This window comes from Eurosta solidaginis, chromosome 3, assembly GCF_040869045.1.
Source record: "Eurosta solidaginis isolate ZX-2024a chromosome 3, ASM4086904v1, whole genome shotgun sequence".
NCBI lineage: Eukaryota > Metazoa > Arthropoda > Insecta > Diptera > Tephritidae > Eurosta > Eurosta solidaginis.
Genome location: NC_090321.1, coordinates 213,399,022 through 213,416,139, shown reverse-complemented (window position 1 = coordinate 213,416,139; position 17,118 = coordinate 213,399,022).

Genomic DNA, 17,118 nt, shown 5'->3' with positions numbered 1-17,118 from the left:
ATCGTTAAATCTTCTTCTTTTTTCGAAGAACTTTTCTCTCGAACACTCCCAGAGCCGCTTCATCTGCTGTTGTCATGGCCCATGCTTGTGCCCCATATAGCGGGACGGGTACAATAAGTGACTTGTGGAGTATGATTTTCATTCGCCGAGAGAGGACTTTAATTTTCAATTGCCTACCTAGTCCAAAGTAACATTTATTGGCAAGAGTGATTCTTCGCTGTATTTCAGAGCTGATGTTGCTAGTGTTGATGCTGGTTCCCATTGGTTGTTCTGTATTAAATGGTACTGGAAATCGCATGCCCGTGCTCTGAATTTAACCTTAACTGACTCACCCTTGTGCTAGCTGATAAGAAGGAGTCCTGCTTCCTCAGTCTGCCAAGTAAGTTTCTGCTTAACCCTCAAGCTGGTGAATTATTGTCTCTACTTTGGTCATTTTCTGGATGTTAAACTGGATCATCAAAACTATCGGCACTGTCTTGGAATAAATCTTTTCCATCGGATTCACCATCTGATTGAATTTCGTCTGAATCACCAGTCATTAACATATCAATTTTTTCAAAAGTCAGCGCATTGATTTCTGCAAAGTTTCATCTGTTCCGTCCAGAAGTTCTTTAACCCACCGTACATATTTCTGTGCGAGGGGAAGCTCATTTGGAAAGCATGAAGACCCGTTGTGAAATCACATAAAATAACTGTGACGTAAACTTCTTTGAGAGTCGTTGCTATGAATAGGACCGATCTGAACCTTGGATAATCATCCGAAGATCCACGTGAGACACAGCCAAAAACTTTTCTCCTAGTTCTGGCAAAAGCTGGGCAATGAAGCATAAAGTGACTGATAGATTCAACCTCATCATCCTCCGTACAGCTGCACTAGTATCAAGTTTCCAGTGTTTTGTCAAAACCCCAATAACCATAAAGAGATGAGCCTTAGTGAATCCAACCACACCGGCATACCTCCTGCCATCCAATTCCGCCCAGAAGGATCTTTCTACCCTGCAACATATCGTATCCGCCCAACGCTAGCTTAGCATTAGCGAGGCCCATCTATGCAGGTGCAGACCAAAGGTGGCCCGAAATCCCTACAGCCATCTTCATTCGGTTCAGTTGTACCGATGCGACCTAAAAGATCCGCTTGACAGTTTCCCAGAATATCACTATGGCCCGTGAGCCAGATTATCTTTATTAGAAAATAGTTCAGTGCGATCGCAAGCGAGATCAGGCATTCCCAGATCACCCTTGAACTTAAAGCCGTGATTGCCGCTTAACTCGCCGAGTATATGTTAAAATCCCTAAACTTAGTAGCACTGTATATCATTTCATCTACCGGATCCTTAAACGCGACAACTTCCGCTTGGAAGACGCTGCAGTGACCAGCCAACTTAAACGTGCAGCTTACATTTAGCTATTGTCAAAGGATGCCCCCTTCCCCCACCAAACCTTCCGACCAAACTTCGACCCGTGAACAAATTAACTGAGGTGAAGCCTGCACAAGGACCAGTTATCGGCACACAATAATCCATCCTGTCAGCGATAAAGTTGAACCTGGTGAGTAGGCTAGAGTGCCCGCAGAAAGTTCATAGCCCATATCAAGAAGCCTGACCAACGACCGGACGCGGCCGCCTTTCCCGCAATATACGTTAAATGAATGTACGTTCAACATGACATTCAATGCACAAGTAGGTGTTGTTCTAAGAACACCACTGAGACCAACCAGCGCCGTCTGTTGTACTGACAGTAATATTTTGGTGGTACTCGTCGTGTCCAATGTATTCCACCAAACCAGGAGTCCACAGAGTGCAATAGGCTTTACTAAAATCTCATAAACCCAGTGTACTACTCTTGGAAGGAGTCCTCATCTCTTGCCGATAGCTCCTGCAGCAGTACAAGGTAAACGCGGCCTTACTGGCTCTGCCTTCCAAATTGGGTATCCAGGAATAATCCCTAAAATAATCAACGTAATCCCCCGAATCGAGGGAGTTCTGAAAGCGGACATCTTATATCTCCTTATAAAAAGAACCAGTTCCGTTTTTTCCAGGCTGACCGCCAGTGATTCAGTCTACCTAGCCACAGTGTCCAAGTAGAACTAGGATAACCAAATCATCTGCGTAGGCATCCACTCCAAAGCCATTGCCTTCCTGCTCCACAAAAAGCTCGTTTACTACCACAACCCAGAGCAGAGGCGTACCCCTGCAAACCTTCCTGTCGATTATAGCCCCTTCCCACTCCGCTGCGTCAGTTCTACTACGGGAAGTTGTCAATGAACTCAGCCAGAGCGCCCTCGACTCCTGAACGAACCAAAACCATTTCGATGAACCCAGGTAAGACATTGTTAAACGCGCCCTCTTTGTTTAGGAAGGCATCCAGAGCAAACTCTTTGTGTTCTGTTAATCCCTCCATTTGCTATACAGCCGAATGGAGAGCCGTTTGCGTTGAGCTGGATTTACATTAGGCATGCTACACAGTCGACAGTAACCACCGAAGAAGCCTTTCCGTGCGTACAGATCAATCAAGCGCTCCAACGTTTTAGGATGAAACGACAAGAGACTGATGAGCTTGAAGTCTTTAGGTGATACATGAGAGCCTCTGTCGGCTTTTGGAATGAAGATAACCTTGACTTCGGAATATCATCACAATGTTAACTTACCAGTAATATATTACGAAATCAAATGCAGCAAAATCGAACGCAACACCAACAGCATGTAACAAAAGCACAACAGCAACAAGAACAACAAAGCAATGAAGAGCCGAACGAAGCGACTGCAAGTAGAGCACAATTTTGCGTCAAAACAATTACACTTCAGCTCCTTTATGAAGAAATAATTGCATTAAAAAAATAAATACCGATTTACCTGTTAACGATAAATAAAATGAAAGAAGAAAATGCGAAGCTAAAAATTAATCTAAACAATCTGGAAAGTAGACTCAACTGGAGAGAGCAAAAACAAATGGAGAACGACATTGAGTTAGTTGGTGTACCTAACGCATGGCGCAACGATGCAAGGTGGCAGCATGGAACAGCTGATTATAAACTTTTTTTATTTGATTTGATACATCAACTTCCGGCGCAGTACGATTTTGACATTTGTTCATTGATTTTACAAAAACAAAGTACATCGAATTTTTATTTATGTTTGTAGGTATGTCACCATGCTGCCACCTTGTATCATTCCGCTATGACCTAACGTAGATAATGCAAATGTAGGAGTGTGCAACGAATATTTAGTGAAGCTCTTAATATCACTGTCTGTATTATAGCTGCGACACATAAGCAGTTTTTCATATAGATGAGCTTAACACAAGCTTATGCAATATGAGTAGATTGCACGCATTTTTACGGAGAACGGTGGAATGAGCGACACTGACGCCATCTGATATTGAAAAGTCGCCATCTCCCAAATTTTGTTACAAGCAAAGCATAAGAACAAGAATGTGACATTTGTTTTGGTTAAGGGTGTTGACACACTTTGCAAGTGAAATTATTTTTCCCACTGGTTGGTAAATTTTCTTACATTTTTCGCAAGTAAAAACTGTAATATAACAAATGAATACGACACAAAATGTGTTAGCAAGTATCTTTGTTGTATAGGGATAATGTTTATACCAGTGCTTTGCGAAATTTTTATGTGAAAGGGCATGGCGAAATAAACTTCAATTGCTAAGTCTGAAGTTCTTTCATATTTAGAAACGCAACATCTTGGTTGATTGTGGCGATGTTATTGGAATGCATAAGCTTGTGTTAAGCGCATCTTTATGAAAAATGTCATTGTGTCACAGCCTTTAGGAAGTATTATGTAAAGCGCTATAAAAAAACAAACACTGTTGACAATGTTATTTGTGCCAAACTCTCTTCGTTATATGTTATAGCTGGAGACATTGGTGCTTTATCGGTAACCGTATCGGTAACCTTTTAACAGCTGATTCAACCAACCTTATGAGAATCAATGCAATCGATTATTGGTGCCGCTAAGGTCGTAACCGTATCGTAACCAACCAACTGGGTTTTGGTTTACCGTCGTAACGATAAACAGCTGATTACGTTAGGGATACGGATACAGCGATACGATATACGGCACCAATGACTCCGGCTTAAGAAGATCATGCAGATTAAAAAAACATGTAAAGGGAAGTTAAATGCGTCATTTACATAAATGATCGCCTCACCAAATATACTAGGGACTTGTTTATGTCAGCAATGAAAGTAAAAACAGAGAAAAGATTCAAGTACCTATGGATTCGAAATTCCACAATACTTCTAAAAAAGGTTGATAATGGTAATGTCTGTGTTATAAGGTCATTCGAGGATCTCAACGAAATAAAAAACTAAAGATATTTGTTGCCTATTAGCCTTATGTTAAATAACTCAAATAATAATATTGATCTTATAATTGAAGAGCCCCCCGTAACAATCATTAGAAGTATTTCTGATTTGAATATTCATTCGAATTCTGGTCAATTTAGATCTATTTATGCTGTACATGAAAATATACGTAGTTTGCGTCGTAATTTCAATCTATTGGCAACAAATCTTGCTGCTTTCCTGAACCTACCTAGCCTTATCTTCGTATCAGAAATCTGGATATATTCTTTTGAGATTGATGAATATAGTTTACCTAATTATAAATTTTATGCAAGTGATACTGATTCGTATCCAGCTGGTGGTGTAGGGATTTTTGTTCATGATTCGTTTGACTGTAGCAAAATTGAACGGCTTAGTCTAACTAGTACTGACGCTATAAAGGTTTCGTGCTGCATTTGCAAATTAAACTTTGTATTTGTCTGTATTTATAGGCTTCACTCGCAACCTGCTCAATTATTTATCGATGAGTTCAATTCATCAATATATATCATGGTATGATTGGATGGTTCTTGATAGACCATCCTTCTCCGACCATGCGTATATCAGCTTCAGCATCCCCCTAAAGAGAGTAGAGAAGGTAGGAACCTTTAGAAACCCTAGGTCAACAAACTGGACTAAATTCCAGAAGCAGGTAGAAACGAAACTGGGACAACCCAAAAGAGGTTGCCAATGTGGAAGAACTGGACGAGTCTAATGAATTCCTAACTAGGACGCTTATGACTGCGTATAACAAAGCTTGTCCTCTAAGAAGATTCAGAGGAAAAGCAAAGCCGCCATGGTAGAGCAAAGAGCTGAGTGTTCTAAGAAGACAGTCATGACGAAGATCGGTTACGTGTATGCCAAAGATTATAGACCCATTAGCTTATCATCATTTCTGCTCAAAACCTTTGAGAGGCTGATAGATGTGTACATAAAGTCCAACGTGGATGAAAAGCTGCTCTCCACAACACAACATGCGTACACCAAAAGCAAGTCGGTAGACACCGCATTGCATAGGGTGGTAATAAGCGTAGAGAAAGCCCTGGAATATAAAGAATATGCTGTAGGAGTCTTCTTAGACATTGCCGGGCCTTTCAATAATGTCTGTAAATGGGATATTATGGATGGTCTTAATTACATTAAAGTACATCCAGCCTTAACCAGATGGATCGGCTGCATGTTAAATTGCAGGAAGGTTACATCACAATGGGGATTGTACGAGGCCACGAAATCAGTGGACAGGGGAACGCCGCAGGGAGCGGTGCTATCACCTCTGCTGTGGACGCTGGTCATCAACCAACTGCTCAGGCGATTTGATGAGGGATCCGTAAAACTTACGGCTTACGCGGATGACGTTGCAATTGTTATAAGTGGAAAGTGCCTTCCAACGATTAGCTCTTTAATGGATCGGGCGCTTCGGGATATTCATACCTCGGCATCAAATGTCGGGTTGAAAGTCAACGCGGATAAGACGGATATGGTCTTGTTTACAAAGAGGTACATGGTCCCAAATTGGATCAGGCCTGAGTTAGGAGGGGTGACCCTACAGGAGAAACCTTGCTCAAAGTATCTAGGAATCATCCTAGACAGTAAGTTGTCATAGAAGCTCAACTTGGAGGAGAGGGTGAAGAAGGCTTCAACGGCACATTGTACGCCTTATCCTATACTATGCAGTTCTTGTTTGGTGGAAAGCCACACAAAAAGCAACCAACCTCAAAAAATTGGGGGCTATGCAGACTATCAACGCTTAGCATTACGGGAGCCCTGAAAACAACCCCAACAGCTGCACTGTATGCCATTCTACATAATGGCCACCTGTAGACCTGGTAGCAACGAACATAGCGTTAACAACTGTAAACAGGCTCGGTGACTCGGGGCAGCTTGAGCGCCGACCATACGGCCATAGTAGTATAGCGCCATCAATCACAAGACGAACAGACTACCTGATTCCCTATCTGCGCTTCGAGGGCGATCTTAAGGCCACAATAGAGGTGGACGGTTGGCACAAGGGTGCTCAAATGGCGGACGAGGTGATACATGTGTACACAGATGGTTCCAAAGTAGTGGAAGGAGTAGGGTCTGCGGTATACTGTGCTGATCCGGAAATAAACAGATCCTACAGGCTGCCGGATTACTGTAGCGTTTTCCAAGCGGAAATAGTAGCCGTAACCAAAGCAGTAGAAACCCTGGAAGATAATAGCGCAAGCTACAATCGTGTTAACTTTTATATTGACAGTCAAGCAGCAATTAAGGCAATAATCTCGCATACCACAGCATCTAAATGTGTGTTAGGGTGTAAGCAGTCCCTGGAGAGAATCGGGACAGGGCGCGCATCCCTTGAACCTTGCTCCTTAGACGTCCCAATTAGACTGGCGAAATTAAGCGAAGGCGTGAGGTGCACATGATCGACCAAGCAGGAAAGGCGTGGGTTCAAGCGCGGGGCTGTAAAGTGTCGAAGATTATGTGCAGGTCTTACAACCTTAGACTAACAAAATTGCTTCTATTATTAAAAAGAGAGGACTGTATACTCATGACGGGTAATCTGACTGGACACTGCCTTCTGGCGTCACATGCCTTTAAATTAGGCTTGGTCAGTGATAGCAGTTGTAGGAAGTGCGGGCTGGAGGAGGAAACGATCGAGCACGTTCTGTGCTCTTGCCCTGCGCTTGCTAGGCTAAGACTCCAGCTATTAGGAGTGATACAGCTGTCAGATATAGAAGCAGCAAGCGGCTTAAATCCTAGGAAACTTCTAGTATTTGCCAAGAGGACGGAGTTATTTTATAACATAGGTACTGGTTTTTGATAGGGGTTTTCAGTTTGGTCGTTAAAACAAACGTCTGGTAACACTACGGACTTATTCAGTATATATGAGGTCCTCATGGACCGGCCATTTCAATCTACTTACTTAATTGACGCTTAACGCATCTAAACGGTTATGGCCGTCCAACAAGGCGCGGAAATCGCTCCTTCGCTCCGCCAACCGGCGCCAATTGGTCACACCAAGGGAGTTTAAATCGTTTTCCACCTGGTCCTTCCAACGGAGTGGGGGCCGCCCTCTACCTCTGCTTCCATAGGCGGGTTCAGATAGAAACACTTTCTCGGCCGGAGCATCATCTTCATCCAGTTCAACCTAACCTAACCTAATTTACTATTAAGTAGTGTATCAACTAATAACCATGTAATTTTGGGCGATTTTAAGCCCTGTACTTAATAATTATAAAATGGTATTATCAGACCATGGATTATATTCCCTTATCAACGAAGCTACTAGACCAGTTGTAGGACGTGTCTTGATCACGTACTCTGCCTCTTCTTTGGTTCTTATTTTTCTGCCTGTTCCGCTATTAACTCGGAGCTGGGTATCACGGATCACTGTATGAGTGGTATTCTCTTTAAAAACACAATGGTTGAGAAAGACGTTAGAAAAAGAAATAGGAAGGTTGTGGAAAAAATTAATTTTGATTAACTAAATATTGCACTTCGCTTAAATGCTTGGAGCAATATATACGCCGAAGAAAATGTATCAAGGGCATACGGCTTGTTTTTAAATAATTTAATGCAATGCATTAACTCCTCAATATACCGCGTTAATAAAAAAGCATCAGAAGAATAGAATTAGGTTGAAAAATAAATTAGGAAAAAAGTGCAACAAACATCCACATGACACCAACTTGAATACTCGTTTTCAGCAAATATGCAAACGAATCAATGGAGAAATTCACAAATGTCGGGACGATTATTATAATAATTTAGTCAATAATTGCAAAGGTAACCCAAAAGAAGAGTGGAAAGTAATAAATAGGATTACTGATAAAAACACAGAAAGTCAAGATTCTCACTTTGTTTTACAAAAAGAAGGCGTTGATATTTCTGTTCCCATAGAAATAGCTAATGATTTTAATGAATACTTTACTTCAACTGTGAAGTCAAACTTTCCGCCAAATGTGACACCCCTTGCGATTGTTGCTCTGATTTTGGAGTAGCTAAAGATTCTTTCAGATACAACAGCTTCTTTTTTGAGCCAATCTCAGTATTGGAAATTTTATTTGCAATCAAATCTTTAAAAAATAGTAATTCTTCCGGTCATGATGGCATCTGTAACGTTATGTTAAAGAAAATCTCATACAATATTGTTGATGTTTTAAAACATATGTATCTTCAACTTCATTGTTACAACTGGGATTTTCTCAGAACAATTAAAATTAGGAATTGTAATACCGATTTTCAAAAAAGTTAATAAAAAAGATATGGTTAACTATAGACCGATTTCACTTTTGTCATCAATTACTAAAATTTTTGAAAAATTGAAAAGTAAGGATGTTATCCCACTTTGAAAAAATTTATTTTCTTAGTCCTTTGCAATTTGGTTTCAGGGATGGTCTTTATACGGAAGATGCTCTTTTGGACTTCTGCTCAACTATATACAAAGGTATAGATTCAAAAAAAGATTATGCTGGGCTTTTTGTAGACATTACAAAAGCATTCGATATGGTTGACCATGACCGTCTTTTAAATAAGCTTTATAATTTGGGGATTCGTGGCTTCTTATACAATTGGTTTGTTTCTTATTTAGGAAATCGAACCCAAAGAGTGTAAATAGGTAACACTTTTAGTGAGACCAAAGTCATAAACTCTGGTGTACCACAAGGATCGGTTCTTAGTCCCATATTGTTCCTTATCTATGTGAACTCACTATTTATTCAACCTTTTAAGGGTTAAGTCTTTTAAATTTGATAGCGGATCTTAACCACGATATACACATACTTCGGTCATGGTTTGCGGAACATAAACTGGTTGTCAGCAATAAAACCAAATTAATGTGCTTTAGACCAAAACTTCAAGAACCACAAGATCTTAATATAACTTTTCACAGTGAAATATGCAAACGTAATATCCTATATAGTAATAAGTGCTCTAACCATCGTTATGAGTGTTCTTTTCATAATAATACAGCATGTGACCCTAATTGCTTTGAAACTGAAAAAGTGAATAATTTCAAATACCTAGGAATCACAATTGACTGTAATCTAAACTGGAATGAACAACTCTAAGAAAATACTTACTTTCATCCAATCGTATACTTTACCGTCTCAGAAAATACGTTTCAAACCATACACGGAAAACAGTTTATTATGGTATATTTTATTCAAAATTAAAATATGCAATAAGTTGCTGGGGTGGTGCTCACTTCAATAAAATCAATCAATTAACTGTACTGCAAAAATGTGCGGTAAGAAAAATGTTTAATTGTCCACGTTGGACTTACTCCCTTGACTTATTTAGAAGATCAAATATATTCCCAGTTCGGCATTTGTTCTATTACAAAGTTTTAAAATTTTTTTACAAAATCCAACACGAGGTATGTAAAGCCTGTGTAGTAACCATAGCACACTTGTGTCTTATTGCCTTCCAGAAAACATACGAGATATTAGATCCAGATCTGTTTTTTTTAATAAAAACTTAGCTTCTTGAGTTTAATACCAACCAGATAGAAATTTTGATGCACTACGTTGTATAATACAACTTCATACGTATGTCTTTAATTTTATATAAGCATTGTATAGTTTTGAATTTTCTTTTTTCTGTTTTCATATGAGGAATTCTGTCAACTTAGATTTTATCTTTTTTCTTAAAATTGTTTCAAGAGCTTCATTTAGTCAATCTATTTTTGAAATATTTTATTCTCATCTAATATATACAGTTCTTCTGTCACGGTTTTGAGGCTTAACTCCTCCGAAACGGCTGAACCGATTCTCATGAAATTTTATGAGCATATTGGGTAGGTCTGAGATTCGGCCCACGTCTAGCTTTTTTTCGCTACGTGCCTAGGGTCTTGAGATCGAAACGTGGACCCGGGTACCCCTAAAATGTGTTTATACAATATGGATATAAAATGAAAGCTGTTGATGAGGGCTATACTAAAGGATAATTTTCATACCCCTGGGTGACTAGGGTCTCGAAATATAGGCCAAAACGTGGACCCGGGAACCCCTAGAATGTGTTTATACAATATGGATATCAACTGAAAGCTGTTGATGAGTCCTATAGTACAGGATAATTTCCATACAGCTGGGAGGCTAGGGTCTCGAGATATAGCCCAAAACGTGGACCCGGGTACCCCTAGAATGTGTTTATACAATATGGATATCAAATGAAAGCTGTTGATCAGTGCTATAGTGCAGGATAATTTTCATACAACTGGGAGGCTAGGGTCTCGAGATATAGCCCAAAACGTGGACCCGGGTACCCCTAGAAAGTGTTTATACAATATGGATATCAAATGAAAACTGTTAATGAGTGCTATAGTACAGGATAATTTTCATACAACTGGGAGGCTAGGCTCTCGAGATATAGCCCAAAACGTGGACCCGGGTATGGATATCAAATGAAAGCTGTTGATGAGTGCTATGGTACAGGATAATTTTCATCCAACTGGGAGGCTAGGGTTTCGAGATATAGCCCAAAACGTGGACCCGGGTACCCCTAGAATGTGTTTATACAATATGGATATCAAATGAAAGCTGCTTATGAGTGCTATGGTACAGGATAATGATAATGGATATCAAATGAAAACTGTTAATGAGTGCTATAGTACAGGATAATTTTCGAGATATAGCCAAAAACGTGGACCCGGGTACCCCTAGAAAGTGTTTATACAATACGGATGTCAAATGAAAACTGTTAATGAGTGCTATAGTACAGGATAATTTTCATCCAAATGGGAGGCTAGGGTCTCGAGATATAGCCCAAAACGTGGACCTGGGTACCCCTAGAATGTGTTTATACAATATGGATATCAAATGAAAGCTGTTGCTGAGAGCTCTAAAGTTCATTGTAATATTCAATTTAGCCGCAGCAACCTGGCAAAACTGATAAATATGCAGGCGAAGCCGAAATAAATACAAGAATTAATAATACCCACATACCTATTTACATACGTCCTATTCGATTTGCCTGAAATTTCGTATATAAATTTGCCTATATTAGTATTTACGATGCTTTTTTCCGGGAAGTATACCAGAGATGGACTGGGACTGGGATTAGGACTAGGACTGGGACTGAGACTGACACTCGGAGTGGGACTGGGACTGAGATTCGGAATGGGACTGGAACAAAATACATACCATCCTCTGGGACTGGCAATAAGAAATGAAGAAGAAGGAGAAAAACTTGAGAGAAGAGAAAAGAGAGAAGGAGACTGAGAAAGAGATAGAAGGAGACGAAGATGGACATGAAGCGAAAAAGACGGAGGGTGGAGTGAATAAAAAGATTAGGAAAAAGTGTAGAGGGGTAGGGCAGAGCTCGAGCTGCATTTTAAAATATATGCAGATAGGCCAAATTTAGGGCAGAACAACGTCTGCCGGGTCTGCTAGTTTTAAATAAAATTTTTTATATAAATCTTGTATTCCTTTTTGTTCACCTCACTACCACTATTTATATAATTGAATTTGTTAAAACATGATGATACATACAACACTATTTTTATTATATAAAATAAAGATGTCACTAACTATTCCCTATAAGTAATGATATTGTAGAGAAGTAAAATTAAGCTACCGATATATGTACATATACTTATGAGAATAATGAAATATGTAAGTAATAATAATACGTTTTTTTTTATTTCAACAAACTTGCAATTTTTATGGTTTTAGCTGAAAAAGTTGAAAAATATTTCAAATGCACACTCACTGACTACACACGTTTGAATTAGAGTTGGATTTCGATTCGATTCTTAATCGATTTAATCGATCCTTTTGTAGAATCGATTTTTTTTTAATCGTTCGATTCTTTAGGCATCGAAGTTTTCATCAGTATCTACTTTACGGATGCTTGAGGAAATACATATTCTGTAATTTTTGTTTTTTATAAATTTAGCTTTATTGTGTTGGTGCCTTCGAGAGAAAGGAGAAAGATGAAGAAATTTCTCCGCACTTCTCGTAAGCAATATATTGAACATGTGCTTATCTATTTTGTAGTATGATTTCGTGTTCAGTACGAAATGAAAACCAATGGATGGAAATGTCTTCATTAACAGCTCCTATAGAATTCTAATAACAACATAAGGAAGTCTCAGTCTGTAGATGAGCGAAAAAAGCAACGGGATTGTGATTTCATTAGAATGATTGCCACAGATATGCAACCCTTTAGGATTGTCGAAGATAACGGATTCAGATCTTTTACACAATCTTGGATCCTCCGTATGTTTTGCCTTCACGAGTAACATTAAGAAACACACTTTTAACAAATTCATATATAAAATCAATACTTTTTATCATAGTAGACGTCTACGAGTACGCACATACACAGCCACGCTCCTCTGATAAAATGCTTGTTCTTGTTGGTTTTTTTTTTTGTGGATGCTATTTGGCACTGTTGTACTTCTTAGGTCCAAGAAAAGTGTAGTAGCTGCTAACGAAAACTGCGTAAACATTTTTTATTGTAATTACAAAGAAATATCCTTATTTAATTTCAAACCAGCACTTAATTACATCTCTCTTTAAAATCCATATGTTTTGGACAATTTTAATTAACAAATTGTGATACTTTATTACCGGGGCCATTGCTAAAAGACGGCCAAAACCGTCGAGGGGTATTAATAGACGCGTTTTTTCCTCGCTTCCAATAATTCTAATAATTTTTCGCCTTTGGACTATTGATAAGAGGACAAAACGCGGCTTTTCATTTCTCTTTCCACATTTTTGGACGGGTTATTGCAGTCGACCTCGGTTTTAAACTGTTTTTCGTGGAGAACTTTTGAACGGGTAGAAAAACTTAGCACCCGTGTTTGTATTCTTAACACTGGAATAACTACGCGTCCTCAGATACCCCAATTCAAAACTTTTGTATAATTTTCTGTAGGACCCATATAGGTGCGCTACATTTTCATACTAAATTCGTTCAAAAAAATTTACCATCACAGCAACCCATATCTGATATTCCTCTCCTTTTTCTGTTTCCCTGCGTCGCTTTCCACGACAGCAACGCCGGTAATTTTGACACTTCGTTCAGTGTCAAACGCAGTTTCTACTGAGTTCCACAATAGTTTGACACTGACAGAAGTGTCAAACGGCAGTGTGTTAGAAACAGAAAGGCATTGCTTCCCTCTCATACATATCATACTTGTAAACCTGTACCATGCTTTTTATGACATAGCAGCAAACACGAAAACAGAAGTGGGAATTTTTATGGAATTTAGTCAATTAAATTCCTTATTCTTTTTAGTTCGAATCAGACATGCTTAACCAACGAACCAATATCATTTCGTTACGATAATTAACGTTAATAAACGAAACAAAGTCATTTCGTTTCGTATATTAACGTTAAGAACGTCAAATTAACGAAATGATTTTGATTAGTTTTCTGCCATATCAAAACGAAATCAAATCGTTTATGTTGATTATTAATTTCAAACTATGCTGGCAAAGCTGATTGATGGCGGAGTCATTAAGGTGAAAGCATTAGCCAAGCTGATTGCAACTTTTCTCATGAATTTTGACAGTACGAACATTTCTCAGAGTAGTTTTGACATTACCACCAACGAATTACACAAACAAATTACATGGAGTTAGTGTGTATGTCCGCTCGCTGTTACCACCTTACGGCTTCACCATGGCTGTAGCATTGCCAGCACAACATAAAGTATCACGTTTTTGTTAACGTTTTTAACGCAAACGAAAGCTTTTCGTTTCGGTTAAAAATGAGATACAATTTATCTTGATAATTCCTTTATCGATAATATTTCGAAGTGTTTCAACGGAAACGGTGGAAATTTTTCGATAAACCATTAGCTTAACGTTAAGGTGATGCACCTGGTTTGAATAAGCTAAGAAAATACTTCCATAAAGTTTTTAACTGAAACTACGCAAACCATGACACAAATTGCCGTATGTTGTCAATGAAGGTTCCGTATACCTCACTGATTAAAAAGCTGCAAAACGTATACTTCATTTTTATATAACGCTGAACATAGATGGTTTCTTATGCCGTAAACGAAGCGAGAACATTATACATATTGAAATAATAAGTATTAAAGAAGAAAGTGTATTGGTTAATGTTTCCTAGGTCCAAGGTTCCCTACATTTTGAAATAAAAGATTCAAAGAAACGCAAAAAGTATGACATTTCGGCACTATAATAATTATCTCACTCCGATGAAACGATCAATTGAAGAACCATGTGGCATTCCTTGATGCTTCCAATTTTGTCGACAGGCAACGAAACGATAGAGAAACTGTCCAGCTTTATTTGTGGGGAAAAATCGGGTAAATGGTTAAGTACGTAAACAAGTACATTGTTACAAAGAATATGCAAAAATTAAATAAACTTTGTTTCGTTCGATTGAATCGATTAAATCGATTTTTTTCTAGAATCGAATCGAAAAAATCGATTCTTAAAAATCGAATCGAATCCAGCTCTAGTTTGAATGATAATGACCAGAGAATTCTCCTATGTGACTTAGTCACGGCCTATTAGATGAAGATGAAAATTTTTTTTCTTAAATAACGGAAACGGATTTTAATTTCAACGAGTTTTGGCGACATCTGATGCATTTGAGGTTAAACCAATTTAAAATTGTTTCGTACTGTATACCACTTACCACGTAATGCACGTAATGAGATTCGTTCCACATATCTATTGTGGATTGCATTAATGAATATGGATTTCATTGGTTTGCGTCTTTGACAATTGTTGCAACATTGGAATGTAAAGGAAATGGTGGAAACAAAAGTGGACTGTGGAAGACATTATGCCGAATTCCCATAGAACACTTCGCCGGGCTGCCCCGCTTTCACACTTTGACAGCGCCAGAGGCTTTAACTTAAATATAAACTTTTTTGCATTGCTTCACATTCCAAAAAATCGTGGAGCCAGATATACATAGGTGCGGACATCCATTCAGCTCATCTGTCAGGCGAACCCGCGCCAGAAAGAGTTCTAAGCAAGTCTGGATTTAGGTGGTTTCGTTGTTTCACTTCGTCAGCGATGTAATATAACCAATATAACAATGAATACATGAATTCGTCCTAAGACACCAAAAACCTGGGCATCCCAACAGAATTCTGATGGAAGAGGCCCCGCCTCCCAGGGACCTAAGAAGTCATATCCGCAAGCATTATGAGGAATCACGGCATCTGATAACTCAGACTTATGTATGTAGAAAAAAGTACAAAGAATAACTCAAGTATGAAGGTAAAAGAAGCACGCGACTTAGGCCAGTTTTGATCTCATTTACTTGTTTGAGCATCACACCGAATGTCTTGGGTTTGGGAGCATCATAACAAAATTTAGGAAAAAGTTGTTTCAGTTAGAAAAAAGTTAGAAAGCAGCGAAAATTCTGCGGCGATTAACCCTTTCAGGACTATGGGAAACATATTTCCCATGAATAAATTAGGGAATTTTTATATTTTCTTATATGGTAACTCTGTTCAAGCGAGTGTGTTTAAATATAAAAAGGGGAGTCCCCGTAATCAATTTAAGAAGATTGACAGTATTTTCAAATATTTTTTATTAAACGGCAAACTTTCGAGGAGTAAAGTGTGTTCATATTTATTTAACTTATTTAGAATTTCGTATTTCAAATTGTTTTTAAAAGTTTTTTATTTGTTGAATGGTAAGTAAGAGACTAAACATTGATCAAATTTATGTAATTAAATGGGAAAAAGTATCTAAAAATAAAGAATTATCATTCAAGGTTCGAATCGAGCTCAAGGCCAGAACAATAATTTTTTTCAAATGATAATTATTGTTATTTTTTAATTTTTCTAAATTAGAAAAATTGTATTTTGTTTTTGGAATAGTAAGTAGAAAATTTTTCAGACAACCTGCCATAGCTGCGCAGATAGATCCATTTCGATTGGACCGAAATGGATCTATACAACGAGCTTTGGCAGTTGTCTAAAATTTTTTCTTTCTTCTATTCTAATTTAAAAATTTTTTCATTTAAGAAAAAATTTATCATAACAATAATAATGATAAAAAATTATTGTTAGGCCCTGAGCTCGATTCGAACCCGCGATCTTAAAATCAGTAGGCCGATATAACAACAAAAATTGTTAATACATCCCAGAGCACGGGGGAAAAAAAAAAGTGTCAATAAATTATGACACTATGGCGGCATTGCCAACAAACAAGTCCAATTTTCACAGCCATTCTGCAACAGATGCCGCAGTGTTGTGAATATCAATTGGCACGAAACAGAATAGAAGTAGGATTAATGAAGACAAACAAAAAACCGCTGTGATGGCTGAATGGTTATAGCAGCGGCGCCTAAACGTTGCCGATGAAGGAATTTAGCAGTTCCCGAAATGGATCTATACAACGAGCTTTGGCAGTTGTCTAAAATTTTTTCTTTCTTCTATTCTAATTTAAAAATTTTTTCATTTAAGAAAAAATTTATCATAACAATAATAATGATAAAAAATTATTGTTAGGCCTTGAGCTCGATTCGAACCCGCGATCTTAAAATCAGTAGGCCGATATAACAACAAAAATTGTTAATACATCCCAGAGCACGGGGGAAAAAAAAAAGTGTCAATAAATTATGACACTATGGCGGCATTGCCAACAAACAAGTCCAATTTTCACAGCCATTCTGCAACAGATGTCGCAGTGTTGTGAATATCAATTGGCACGAAACAGAATAGAAGTAGGATTAATGAAGACAAACAAAAAACCGCTGTGATGGCTGAATGGTTATAGCAGCGACGCCTAAACGTTGCCGATGAAGGAATTTAGCAGTTCCCGAAATGGATCTATACAACGAGCTTTGGCAGTTGT